Genomic DNA, 12,459 nt, shown 5'->3' on the forward strand with positions numbered 1-12,459 from the left:
AACTTTGCCCTAGGCCACAACCCAGCCACAATGCTTACTTTATCTTATATAAGACTTCGGCATCAATGCGTCTGGGAACTTAGATTTTAGGGCAGAAAGAGCCCTTACATGCCTTCTCTAATCCCTGCATTTGTAGCTGAGGAATCCGAAGCTTCGCGGGTGAAATGGTTTGTGCAAGCTTGCATAGCCCAAAATAGAATTGGCTCGGCCATGAACTACCTTATTCTTGGAGGAAAAATAGCTTGCATTACCTTTTCAGCAATTAAAAATCAAATAGCGATTTATTAAGCAGCCTCTCATCATGAGATCTTTCCTCTCTGACCACATCTCCTATTACTCTGCATCACCTCACCTATTCTACTCGAGGCGCATTGGCCTCTGCCCTTACTAGAACACTCCAGGCTTGTGCTCAGTTGTGCACATGGCTAACTACCACACCTGCTTCAAGTCTCTGCTTATCATGGCCTTCTGCAAAAATTTGAAATTGCAGCCCATCTTCCCGTCCTCTTTACACTGCCCTACTGTTTATTTCGTGGCACTTACCTTCCCTCACACTCTGTGATATGCATATTGATTTTATTTTTCTCCCCCTTCTAGAATGTAAGCTTTGTAGGGCTGAAATCTTTGGCACTCATTTAGTATTTGTTGGATGAAAGTAGGCATGATTACACTAGCATTAAGTAAAAATTTTAGAGAAAAATCTTATGAAGATGCTGTACAAACTAGAGGATTTTTTATATTAATTTATTTATATGAATAAATATTAATTTTACTTATATGAATAAATCCCTTAGCTCAGTATTTCTGAAAATCAATGTGAACCACCTGGGTTCTTGTTAAAATGCAGTTTGGATTTAGTTCTGATTCAGGTTGGGCCTTGAGAGTGCATTTGTAACAAAATACACAAAGAGTGCCAATGCCACTGGCTCTAAGGCCACACTTTGCATAGTAAGGCTTTAACTCAACTAGACTAAGTTTTGGGAAATATTTTGTTTCATGTATTTGTGATGTCCACTGTCTTAGTCTGTTTGGGTTGCTATAACAAAATACCACAAACTCAATAGCTTATAGACAACGGAATTGTATTTCTCATGGTCTGTAGACTAGAAGTCCAAGATCAGAGTGCCAGCATGGTCGGGTGAGGGCTACTCTTCTGGCTAGCAAGCTTCTAGTTGTTTCCTGGCATGACAGAAGAAGGAAGGATCTCTCTTTTATAAAGCACTAATCCCATTCATGAAGGCTCCACCCTCATGATTCAAGCACCTCTCAAAGTCCACACCACCTAATATCATCACCTTTGGGAGTTAGAATTTCAACATATGAATTTTGGAGGCACGCAAACATAGCACTCACTATATAAAAGTCACCTTCTAATCATTGCAAGGATACAAGGATAAGTAAGAAATGATCGTTGCTGTTTAGGAGTTTATGGAGCATAACATTCAAATCAATTGAACATAATATTCAGTTTGGTTCAGTAAATATCTTCGTAGCAGACATCACAGGTTGGGTTACCCACGAAGTAGACTCTTGGGGGAGATTGATGTGCGAGACATGCTCTTGTATGCTCTTGGGATCGATGCCTGTGAAAGGGAGGTGGGGGGAACAGGACTGAGCAGGAGAAGATGATCTATAATGCCATCCTAACAAAGGCTTCAGCTGACCCCTTGGAGCCAGGATGGCCTTCTAGAGGTATCTTTGAATTGGCACGAGTGGCTTTACCTTCAACTCCCAGCATTGATTAATCACTGGATACGAACCACACAGAGAGGGGACATGATTTGGGGTTGCCTGTTTCTTTAAGTAAGGCATTCTCCAAAGAGTACTGGCAGCCTAGGGTGTCTGCCAGTAGCACTCCCAACAGCAGGGCGAGGATGGAGCTAAGTCTCCTAGTCCTGGGCAGAGCTTCACAATCAGCATCCATTGGCGGCACTGTGCTAGTCACTTGGAGACTAAAGATATTTATTAATTCACTAAATATTATTGAGTGCCACTGTGTGTATCCAACACTGCTACACACTGAGGTGTAGACCAGACATGGCCCCTGCCCTAATGGAGCTTACAGTCTACTGAGAGATTAAGCAGGTGTTAATCAAGCTATTATAAGTACTGAACTTATAACTATTATCAAGGAGAGTCATGGATTTACAGGAGCATAAACAGGAACTTAGTCTAAGCAGGAACTTAGTCTAAGTTTTAAGGCAATTCTTTCTTTAGGTGGTTACAATTATGTTAGGACCTGAAGGATAAAAGAGGATTAGCCTGAATAAACCTGGGGGAAGGGAGAATCACAGAGAGGTAAGAGGAAGATCAGTAAAATAATTTAAAAATCCAATAAATAAATCTTATATAATCACACAGAAGGCGAATGAACAGTGCCAGTTCCCTTGGTAAACATCTAATGCCTAATGGCCAGAGAATATCCAAGTATACGTTGATCCCCACTATATCCTCTGTTGAGTTTTTAAAACCAAAAAAAAACCAGTGTGGGCTATGGGGTGGCTAAATCCAGGGCCAAGTGTAAAGAGAAGTGCTGCTCAGGAGCAAAGCTGCATTTTGTAGGCCACGTTCAACATGGCCTAGAGGAAGTTAAATAAAGGCCAAATAAAATAATTTAAGAAATTAAAACTATGTTGTAATAAGAACAGAGACTGGGTGTACAGCAGAAACTACACTTTTGGCTCCTGGCACTGTGCATTTCCTTCCCTTTTTCTCCAGAGCAGAAATGTCTGCCGCTTTCCCTGTAAAGAAAACAGATTGAAAAGTTTGTGGTTAAAGCATTTATTTTTTCTTTTTAAAATAAATTTATTTATTTTTTGTTTTTATTTTTGGCTGTGTTGGGTCTTTGTTGCTGTGCGCGGGCTTTCTCTAGTTGCGGCGAGTGGGGGCTACTCTTCGTCGCGGTGCGCGGGCTTCTTGTAGCAGTGGCTTCTCGTTGCGGAGCACGGGCTCTAGGCACGTGAGCTTCAGTAGTTGTGGCACGCGGGCTCAGTAGTTGTTGCACGCAAGCTCTAGAGCACAGGCTCAGTAGTTGTGGCGCATGGGCTTAGTTGCTTCGCAGCATGTGGGATCTTCCCGGGCCAGGGCTCGAAACTGTGTCCCCCCGCATTGGCAGGCGGATTCTTAACCACTGCACCACCCTGTGGCTAGGGAAGCCCCTGTGGCTAAAGCATTTAGTTCTGAATTCTGATTGTTCTATAAATTAAAGCCGATACTTCCCTACCTTCTCACACTCTACCCTTGCCTCCACACTGCCCCTTACTTAACTATGTTTTACCCATTATGTATCCACAAACACATAAGCACTGAAATTGTGGTGGTTATTACAAAGAGAAGAACAGGATTATTGGAGCATACATTCTCTCTCTCTTCCACTAGAAAGTAAGCTCCTTATTTTCTTCACTGCCATATCCCCTGCACCAGGGTAAGTGCCTATAATTCCATTAATATTTATTGAATAAATGTATGAATGGACAAAGCAAGCTTGTGAACAAAGCAAGCTTGTGGGAATGTAGCAGGTATAGTTAAACTTATGGTCGATCAAGCTATAATTGACTCACTGATGAGAATTTAGCCATGTTTGGATATCATACTGGTACCAAACCAAGTACTCTCTGTTCTTGCCCTGCACACAGCCCCCTTTTGAGGAGAGCTCTCATGCTGACATCTGATCATATCAGATCAAACCCCTGACTCAAAGGCAGTTATCCATAGACTGCAGAGTCTTCTAGTAGATGGCTTGTTTTGGAGCACTGCCTAAGATCAATGCCACATGCTAGATTATGACTGTGGCAGGCATTGTTCATTGACTGACTGCTAATAACCTTTCTCCTTGCTTCCTTCCCACTATAGAGTCTATAAAAGCTCAATAGTCACTTTCCCAACCTTCATGGCAGCTGCATAGTCATATGACATAGTTCTGGTCAACAAGACGTAAGCAGAAGTCTGAGCACGTGCGCGTGTGTGTGTGTGTGTGTGAGAGAGAGAGAGAGACAGACAGACAGATGCAACAAGAGAGCTTGCTGGCTTTGACCCTTCTCTAATCTTCCTGCCTTAAATGTAGGCACATGATGCCTGGATCTACAGCTGCTATCTTGCAACCATGAGGAAACACGATTAAGGATTAAAAACCAACAGCTAAAAATGGAAGAATAGAAAAATAGAGAACCTGAGATACTGATGTTTGCATTGAGCAGCTGAGCCGATATCTGCAATCACCTACCTCTGGACTTTTGTCATAGGAGGAAAAATAAAGCCCTATTGATTCAAGCCATTGCCAGTTTGGTTTTCTGTTAATTAAGTTGACATTTTTTCTCACTCAGGGTCAGACCAACCTAAACAAATTCTCTTTCAGAGAGCTGGGATGTAAACCTCAATGGAAGGAAGGTTGGCTGAGGGGGGCAGGGAGGGGGAGGGAAGAAAGAAAAAAGAAGAAACAAGAAACTCAGGGACAGAACGTAGAACACTAGAATAGTAGGCAAAGAAGATCCCTTGTTGAGGGGAGAACAAGAGGCCCAAGTCTTGGAGCTGCAGCAGCAGCCAGAGGCTTCATAGCACTGCTGTGTACCCTGAAGAGTGCTCTCCCAGTGTGGTCCCTAAGGACCAGCTTCAATGGTGATTGTTTCCTCTTTTGACTTTCCCATACATTTGCACCAAAATTCCTTGTCACTCAAGGTAATCAGAGTGTCTCTGTCCCTTGCAACTAAAAGAACCCACCTAACATAATTTCTAGCCATGTGTGGTCAGTTCCATAAAGGACAGCTATCATGTTCTTTTAGAAAACATTTCTCAATATCACACAAAACACTGGGCTGGATAAACTGTTGCTGAGCAAGAATGAAGCAGTGTCAAGAAGCATGCAATTTGTCTTCAGTGCTTCGCACTTCCTCTTTCAGAGCTTCGCACTTCCTCTTTCAGAGCTTCTTCCTCTCAAAGTGCTTTCCCACATCACACCAATGCCCTCTTGCTGCTTTTCAGCTACCGAGAGTCCTCCTTTGAGAATACCTAGCACTGCCCTGGGTCACAAGGCTTCAGCTTAAGGTTTCTCTCCACTTTAATCTTTGATCAACATTTAGATAAATGGTTCTGTAATCTGCAGGCGGATGCTTTTAGCTGGCTCTGAGGAAAGATGAATAAACAGATCAATTTATAGATATCAGCATTTTGAAAGCCATTTTTGGGTTAACACTCCTATATATTTTAGCATTATAACTTTCTAACTAGCATAACAATGAATTTACAACCGTGACATTGGAGGTCTTGACAAAAACCGAGAGTAACATATTTTACTCTGAAAGAGGGGTCTTTTAGGTACCTTTAAAAGTATAGGACAACCCACTTTCCAAAAGACAGGGCACACCTAATACTAGTTACTGCAAACTGGCAGCTCATGGACTAAAGTCAGCCTATAGACATGTTTTGTTTGGTTAGCAGAGATACTTTTATTTTCATTGGCTCTAGGTAGAGTATAGATTCCTTTTAAGTTTTTGATATTTCTATTTATTAATATTATCCTGTACACCAATACTGGGTTTCTAGAGCAGAGCAGATTATTTTTTTTTTTTTTCTTTTGTGGTACGCAGGCCTCTCACTGTTGTGGCCTCTCCTGTTGCAGAGCACAGGCTCCGGACGCGCAGGCTCAGCGGCCACGGCTCACGGGCCCAGCCGCTCCGCGGCATGTGGGATCTTCCCGGACCGGGGCACGAACCCGTGTCCCCTGCATCGGCAGGCGGACTCTCAACCACTGCGCCACCAGGGAAGCCCCAGAGCAGATTATTATTTACTTACAGCAAGTAATCATCCCGTATCCCCTTTGTCCCAGTTCTTATCCCTGAGCCATACGATGTCATGTTACTTGTAACAGTGTCTCCTGTAGGTGAGCAAATCACTCTCCCCAAAAATCAACCTACACATTTATATATCTCTCCCTTTCTGAGAGAAAAAGTGAAATCTTTTGCTCCCTCTTGTGAACAAATTCTCCTTGAGGACACAGAGGAGACGGATCCTGGGTTCTTACCCTTTGGGATGTGAATACATTTATCCACATACAAGATAAGACTAGAGTCTCCAGCTTTACATCATAGAAGATGTCTGCATGGTCCTATGGGGGTGGGGTTGAGGTGGGGTGGGTGCGTGAGGGGCTTTCATTGCTCTTTGACTCTAAAGAAAACAAAAAGCTCTAGGTAAATCTCTCTGGAATTCTCATTAGGCAATCACTCATAAATTCACCGTCCAGTCTTGTTCTTTTAGCTCAGATCCCAACTGTCAGTAAAATTTGCTCAGAAAATCATAACATGAAACATAAAAACATAAAACATAAAAATTTTCTCTACAGCCTCCCATTCCCCAGTTGAACCACAAGCCCACTGTCTCATTCACTTCACACATTGCTTGATTTATGCTACTTTCTGGGTTCTTGTAGGCATTTGAGTTTGGGACCTCTACTTCATATCATTCTTTAATTTAAATTAACCTTTAATGAAAGCTTTCCACGAAGCTATCATGATCAATACTTTGATCAAAGAATGTATATGTCCTACCATCCAGACCTCTAAAAAGAGAATTGAAATACATTAAGTTTGTGTGAAAGAAGAATTCATAATATGATATTTTGGACTAGAAATCAAATCAAAATAAGAAGATAATTTCTTACTACTTGCTACAGACTGAATATCTGTGTCCCCCTCACCCCAACAATTCATATGTTAAATCCTAACTCCTAATGTGATGGCATTAGGAGGTGGGCCCTTTGGGGGGTGATTAGGTCATGAGGTGGAGCCCTCATGAATGGCATTAGTGCCCTTATAAGAGAAACCCCAGAGAACACACTTGTCCCAGAAGATGACAGTCTATGAGCCAGGAAGAGGACCCACACTAATTCTGCTGACACTTTGGTCTTGGACTTCCCAGCCTCCAAAACTGTGAGAAATAAATTTCTGTTGTTTATAAGCCACCCAGTCTATGGTATTCTGTTACAGCAGCCTGAACAGACTAAGATATTCCTCCAAAGTATGTAGAGAACAATTTTATCTACATGGAAATTTATCATGTGGAAGTGTGTTAATCTTGTTACAGAATCCAGGCTGCTGGTTCGGAGTGGGCAAGACAGTCTTTTCTTCAGTCAGTTCATCATCAGACATTTTATGAGAGAGACAGTACAGTGCAATGGTCAAGCATGAAGCCCCTGAAGCTGCTCTGCCCGGGTTCATCACCATTGAATAACCCATGTGGTCTTGGTCAGGTTACTTATCTTCTCTGTGCCTCAGTTTCATTACCTGTAAAGTGGAGATAGAATAATGTATACCACATAGGATCATTGTGAAGGTTAAATGAGATAGTTTTGAACATTGCTTAGCCCCAGGCCTGACAGGAAAGTAGATAAATGTTAGCTGTATTATAATTTGCTCAATACCCCCCAACGCAGTGATATAGATAAGAATAAGCTATCATTCCTTTTCTGAAGGAACTTATTTTACAAGAGAGAAGGGGGGGAGTTGTAAACTAAAAATGGTATCACAGCTTTATTTGTCTTGTAATAGAAGTCTGTGCCAGCTCTAGGGAGAACACGGCAGGGAGTGCTCAGTTCTACTCAAAGTGGTGGAGAATAATCAGGAAATTCTTTACAAGAGGCAGGTATCTTTGAACTAAATTTTGAAACCAGTTTTTACTCTTACCTTGGTCTCCTAGCTGCCACCAAATAGTGGCAGACAAAAGAAAATAGAAAATTTCAACAGTACGTTTTTTCCTATTGACTACTAAGAAATGACTATCTTTGATGAAAAAAATGTTCATAAATTTCTATGATACAAGTACCAAATCTGCTTGCATTTCCCCTGTTTTTGCCTTCTATAGCTCCTGAACTACAGACCCACAAACTCTGCACCTCTACCACTCTCCATTCCTTAGTCATTCATGTCAGATTTAAGAACGTTCGCAGTCAGGTAGAAGACCATAAGAACTTGGTTTTTTATTCTGAGGTATAATTGACATATAAAATTTTATTAGTTTCAGTTGTAAAACATGATTCAACATTTGTATACATTGTGAAATGATCACCACAATGTCTAGTTAACATCTAACATCACACATAATTACATTTTTTTCTTGTGATAAGCACTTTTAAGAGCTACTCTCTTAGCAACTTGAAAATATGCAATACAGTATTATTTAAATTTTTTTTTTTTTTTTGGCTGCACAGTGTGATGCGGAATCTTAGTTCCCCCACCAGGGATCGAACCTGAGCCCCGTGCATTGGGAGCGCGGAGTCTTAACCACTGGACTACAAGGGAAGTCCCTTTGTAACTTTTTTTTTTTTTTTTTACAATACAGTACTATTAACTAGAGTCACCATGCTGTACATTACATCTTCATGACTTACTTATTTTATAACTGGAAGTTTGAAGTTTGTACCTTTTGAAACCCTTCACCCATTTCACCCACCTCCACCTCCCACCTCTGTCAACCCTTCAGTTTTTTCTGTATCTATGAAGGAGCTTGCTTATTAAAATCAAGATGTAATGAAGTTAACACTTATCTCTTAGGCCAAAAGAGGGAGGAACAATTTAATTGTGACCTAAGTGAAGATATTAGCATAATTTAAAAAAAACTGCATCAGAAGAGGAATGGTTATGATGGAAACACAGAAAAAAAGTGGAGTTCAGGAAGGTAAAACTGTTAAGTGTGTCCCCAGCAGAGTCCCAGAGAGAGATGTCATTTCCTGATTGTGCACGTATGTAGTCCCTTTGTCAGAGAATACTGCAGTTAATTAAGAGTGTGGTAAACCAGACTGCCTGGGCTCAGATCCCAGCCCCATTATTTAATAACTTTGTACATTTGAGTAAGTTATTATACCTCTCTGTGCCTCAATTTTCTTGTCTGTGAGATGTGGATACTCACCTCAGTAGGGCAGATGTGAGGATTCAGTGAATGGGGGTAAGAGTATTAGTGCAATGCCTGGCACAGAGAAAGTGCTTGAGAAATCATAGCTAGTATTTCTCTTTTCTTAGCATCATCTGGTCACAGTTTCATCATCTTTCCTCTGTCCCCAAATCCCAGCACACTCTATATAAAAGCCCATTCCATTTTGACATTTCTGACATTAACTTTGGTTATTTAGTGGGGCTGAAGCTGAGACTTTGGCTAGTGGTATTAGGTGTGATGGAAGAAATTTTCACATACTAGTGTATGTGGAAGTCATTCTGGCTTATGCATGATTTGGCTTGAATTTTATGCTAACTAGAACAGCCTGTCTTATGGCCTGTCAAACATGCATTATACATCTGCATTAACCATTAAAGACAAGAATGTATTTAAAAATCAAAAATGGAGTAAACATGGTCCAGGCATCCAAAATAGAGCAAGGTGGCCATTGTGAATATAGTTTCAGGCATGTTCCTGCATCACTGAGAACCTGAATTTTCTGAGCTGTATCAAACTCAAAGACAACATCAGCCGTTCTCAAAACAATACCTGCTAACAGCTTCCAGCTGCAACCTTATGGTCTCAAGGTAACTATGCAACCAGTTCGGATTCCAACTAATCCTTGCATAACAATCACCCTTATTTCTTGCCAGCTCCAGCAGGTTTTGCCTTTATAAGACTCCCCCATTTTGTGGTCCAGCAGAACACAATTCAAGTGCTTCTTGAACCTATGTCTCCCAGGCTATATAGTTCTCAGTTTGGCTCAAATAAAACTCTTTTCTATTCCTGTTATAGATTGTTTATTATTTCTGTCAACAGTTGAAAGCCTGCTAAAACCCCTCAGAGTACATGGAACAAACAAGCTGAGGATGGTCATGGAATATTGGGGATTTGCTGACTGTCATGAAATGTTCAGGAGGCTTAAACAGGTGCTAGGCCATATGCTCTGATTATTTTTTTTAATTAATTAATTTATTTTTGGCCGCCTTGGGTCTTCATTGCTGCGTGCAGGCTTGCCCTAGTTGTGGCGAGCAGGGGCTACTCCTTGTAGCAGTGCACGTGCTTCTCACTGCGGTGGCTTCTCTTGTTGCAGAGCATGGGCCCTAGGCTCAGCAGCTGTGGTGCACAGGCTCAGTAATTGCAACTCATGGTCTGTAGAGCGCAGGCTCAGTAGTTGTGGCCCACGGGCTTAGTTGCTCCGTGGCATGTGGGATCTTTCCGGACCAGGGCTCGAACCCGTGTCCCCTGCATTGGCAGGCAGATTCTTAACCACTGTGCCACCATGGAAACCCTGATTTTTTTTTAATATGTATGTTTTACTAAATCACCTTGCTATACACCTGAAACTAACACAATATTATATTCATTCATTTATTTATTTTTTGGCTGCATCAGGTCTTAGCTGCAGCATGCAGGTTCTTTCATTGCTGTTGTCGGGCTTCTCTCTAGTTGTGGCATGTGGGCTCCAGAGCGTGCAGGCTCTGTAGCTGTGGCACATGGGCGTAGTTGCCCCGTGGCATGTGGGATCTTAGTTCCCTGAGCAGGGATCGAACCAGCGTCCCCTGCATTGCAAGATGGATTCTTAACCACTGGACCACCAGGGAAGTCCCTGTATCCTCTGATTTAAATGGGACTGGGAACATCTTGAGATGACCTTGAACCCTGCCTGCAACTGGGACTCAGGAACATAGACCCTGATATGAAGGACCGGAGAGGTGAGAAGCAGGCCTCTGAGAGAAAATCACCATGAGAGAGAAGGCTGGCAGGAGGACCCATGATAGGCCACAGGGCCGGACAATTAGTGAGGGCCTCATTCAGTGAGATGAACGTCTTAATAGAATAGTGACTGACCTCCCATTACAAGAAGGAATTCTGCCAGCGACAGCCTTCAGACTTGAACTGCAACATCGGCTCCTGGGTCTCCAGCCTGCCAGCCCACCCTGCAGATTTTAGATTTGCCAGCCTCCATAATAATATGAGCTAATTCCTTAAAATACATCTTGCTTGGCTTATGCAGTCATGCTGAGTGTTTCACACGTTTAGTTGGTTATTTATAGACTATGCTGACAGCCTTTCTGACCAAGTCAGGGAGAGTGTGGGGATCTGCTCTGAACGCTGTGGCTGTCCTTACAACACCTCTTCAAGCCCTTCCCTGCTCCATAGCAGTCATGGGTTTTGGGTTGAGTTGCCCCAGCCGTACATTCTAGGCCCTCCTCAATTATTCAGGGCAATTTGCCTTCTCAAGGTCCATCAACTTAAATGTAAATCTCATCCAAAAACCCTCTCTCAGAAACATCCAGAATAATGTTTGACCAACTATCTCAGCACTGTGACCCAACCAAGCTGACACATAAAATTAACCATAGATACTAAATGTAAAGTTAGACTCTGAGCACTTTCTCAGGATAATACAATTCACTGGCTCATAGGTTTTTCCTACTCACGCAGGTATTGGTTTGTGATATGGAGAGAACTGGGTCTTGCTATTGCAGTTTGGGGGGTCTTTGTCTCCAAGCCGGCTAAGGAAGAGGGTAGGGACTGGCATAAAACCAAATTCCCAGAAGCAGTCCTGGGAGAGTCAGAAAAGGCCTAACTTCCTAGCTACACTGTTGAACTTGGACCTTACTACCTGTGAGAAGCAAAACATCCAGAAAAAGGCAAATTAGTAGAATCTGCTTCGGGAAGAAGACAATTGGTGTCCACTACAGTTTTCACATACGTGCTGGGCATGGTACCTCAAGAAAATTGGAAATCTGAGATGGAGGCAAAATTAAGGAGGTGAATAGTATCCTGATCTTGACTTGCAGGACCTGGGCCGAATTTCTGACTGGGTGAGGATGCAGGTAAAACCCCCGATCCTTAAAATTTTCAGAATAGTTTCATTATAAAATGATTATTGTAATGATGACTGTATTACATTTAAGTTATTTTTTGTCTTTTTTAAGTAAAAAAATGAAAATAGAGAAATAACAAGTTTTGATGGTAAAAATTGTTGTCATTTTCTCTGTCGAAAAAAATTAGAGCCTAGAAGTTTATATAGCTATAGCGAGGCGTTTCCTTTTTCGAAGGTGTTAAATTCTAATCATTACTTCATCATCACTTCAAAAGATTTGTTTTCAACTCTGTGGTTGAAAATGTGTGTGTTAATGTGTCAGCAGTGAAGAGGACCTGGGGACTTGGTTGAGCCCCACAACTGTAGTTTTTAACTAGATCACTCACTGTACACACTGCTTTAGTCCAGATTTACGTGAACGAACACTTCTATTTTACATGGAAGATTTTGGAACAACAACAACAAAAAATGGACCGCGCATACAATGTATTTTTAAAAGGTGAAGATTTGGATTTAAAAATCTGTAAACCCAGTGTGGTTTGGAGGTTAGGAAATGAGAAAGAGTAAAACATCTAAAGACGTTTGAAGAGCCTAGACTTGCCACTAGCTACTGTGGCCGCTGAGCACTTTTAATGTGGCTTGTCCAAATAGAGATGTACAAAATGCTTACCGGATGTGGGAGACTTAGTACAAAAAAAAAAAAAAGT

Source organism: Mesoplodon bidens (genome assembly GCF_964165515.1).
Source record: "Mesoplodon bidens genome assembly, chromosome: 12".
In the NCBI taxonomy this organism is placed as follows: domain Eukaryota; kingdom Metazoa; phylum Chordata; class Mammalia; order Artiodactyla; family Ziphiidae; genus Mesoplodon; species Mesoplodon bidens.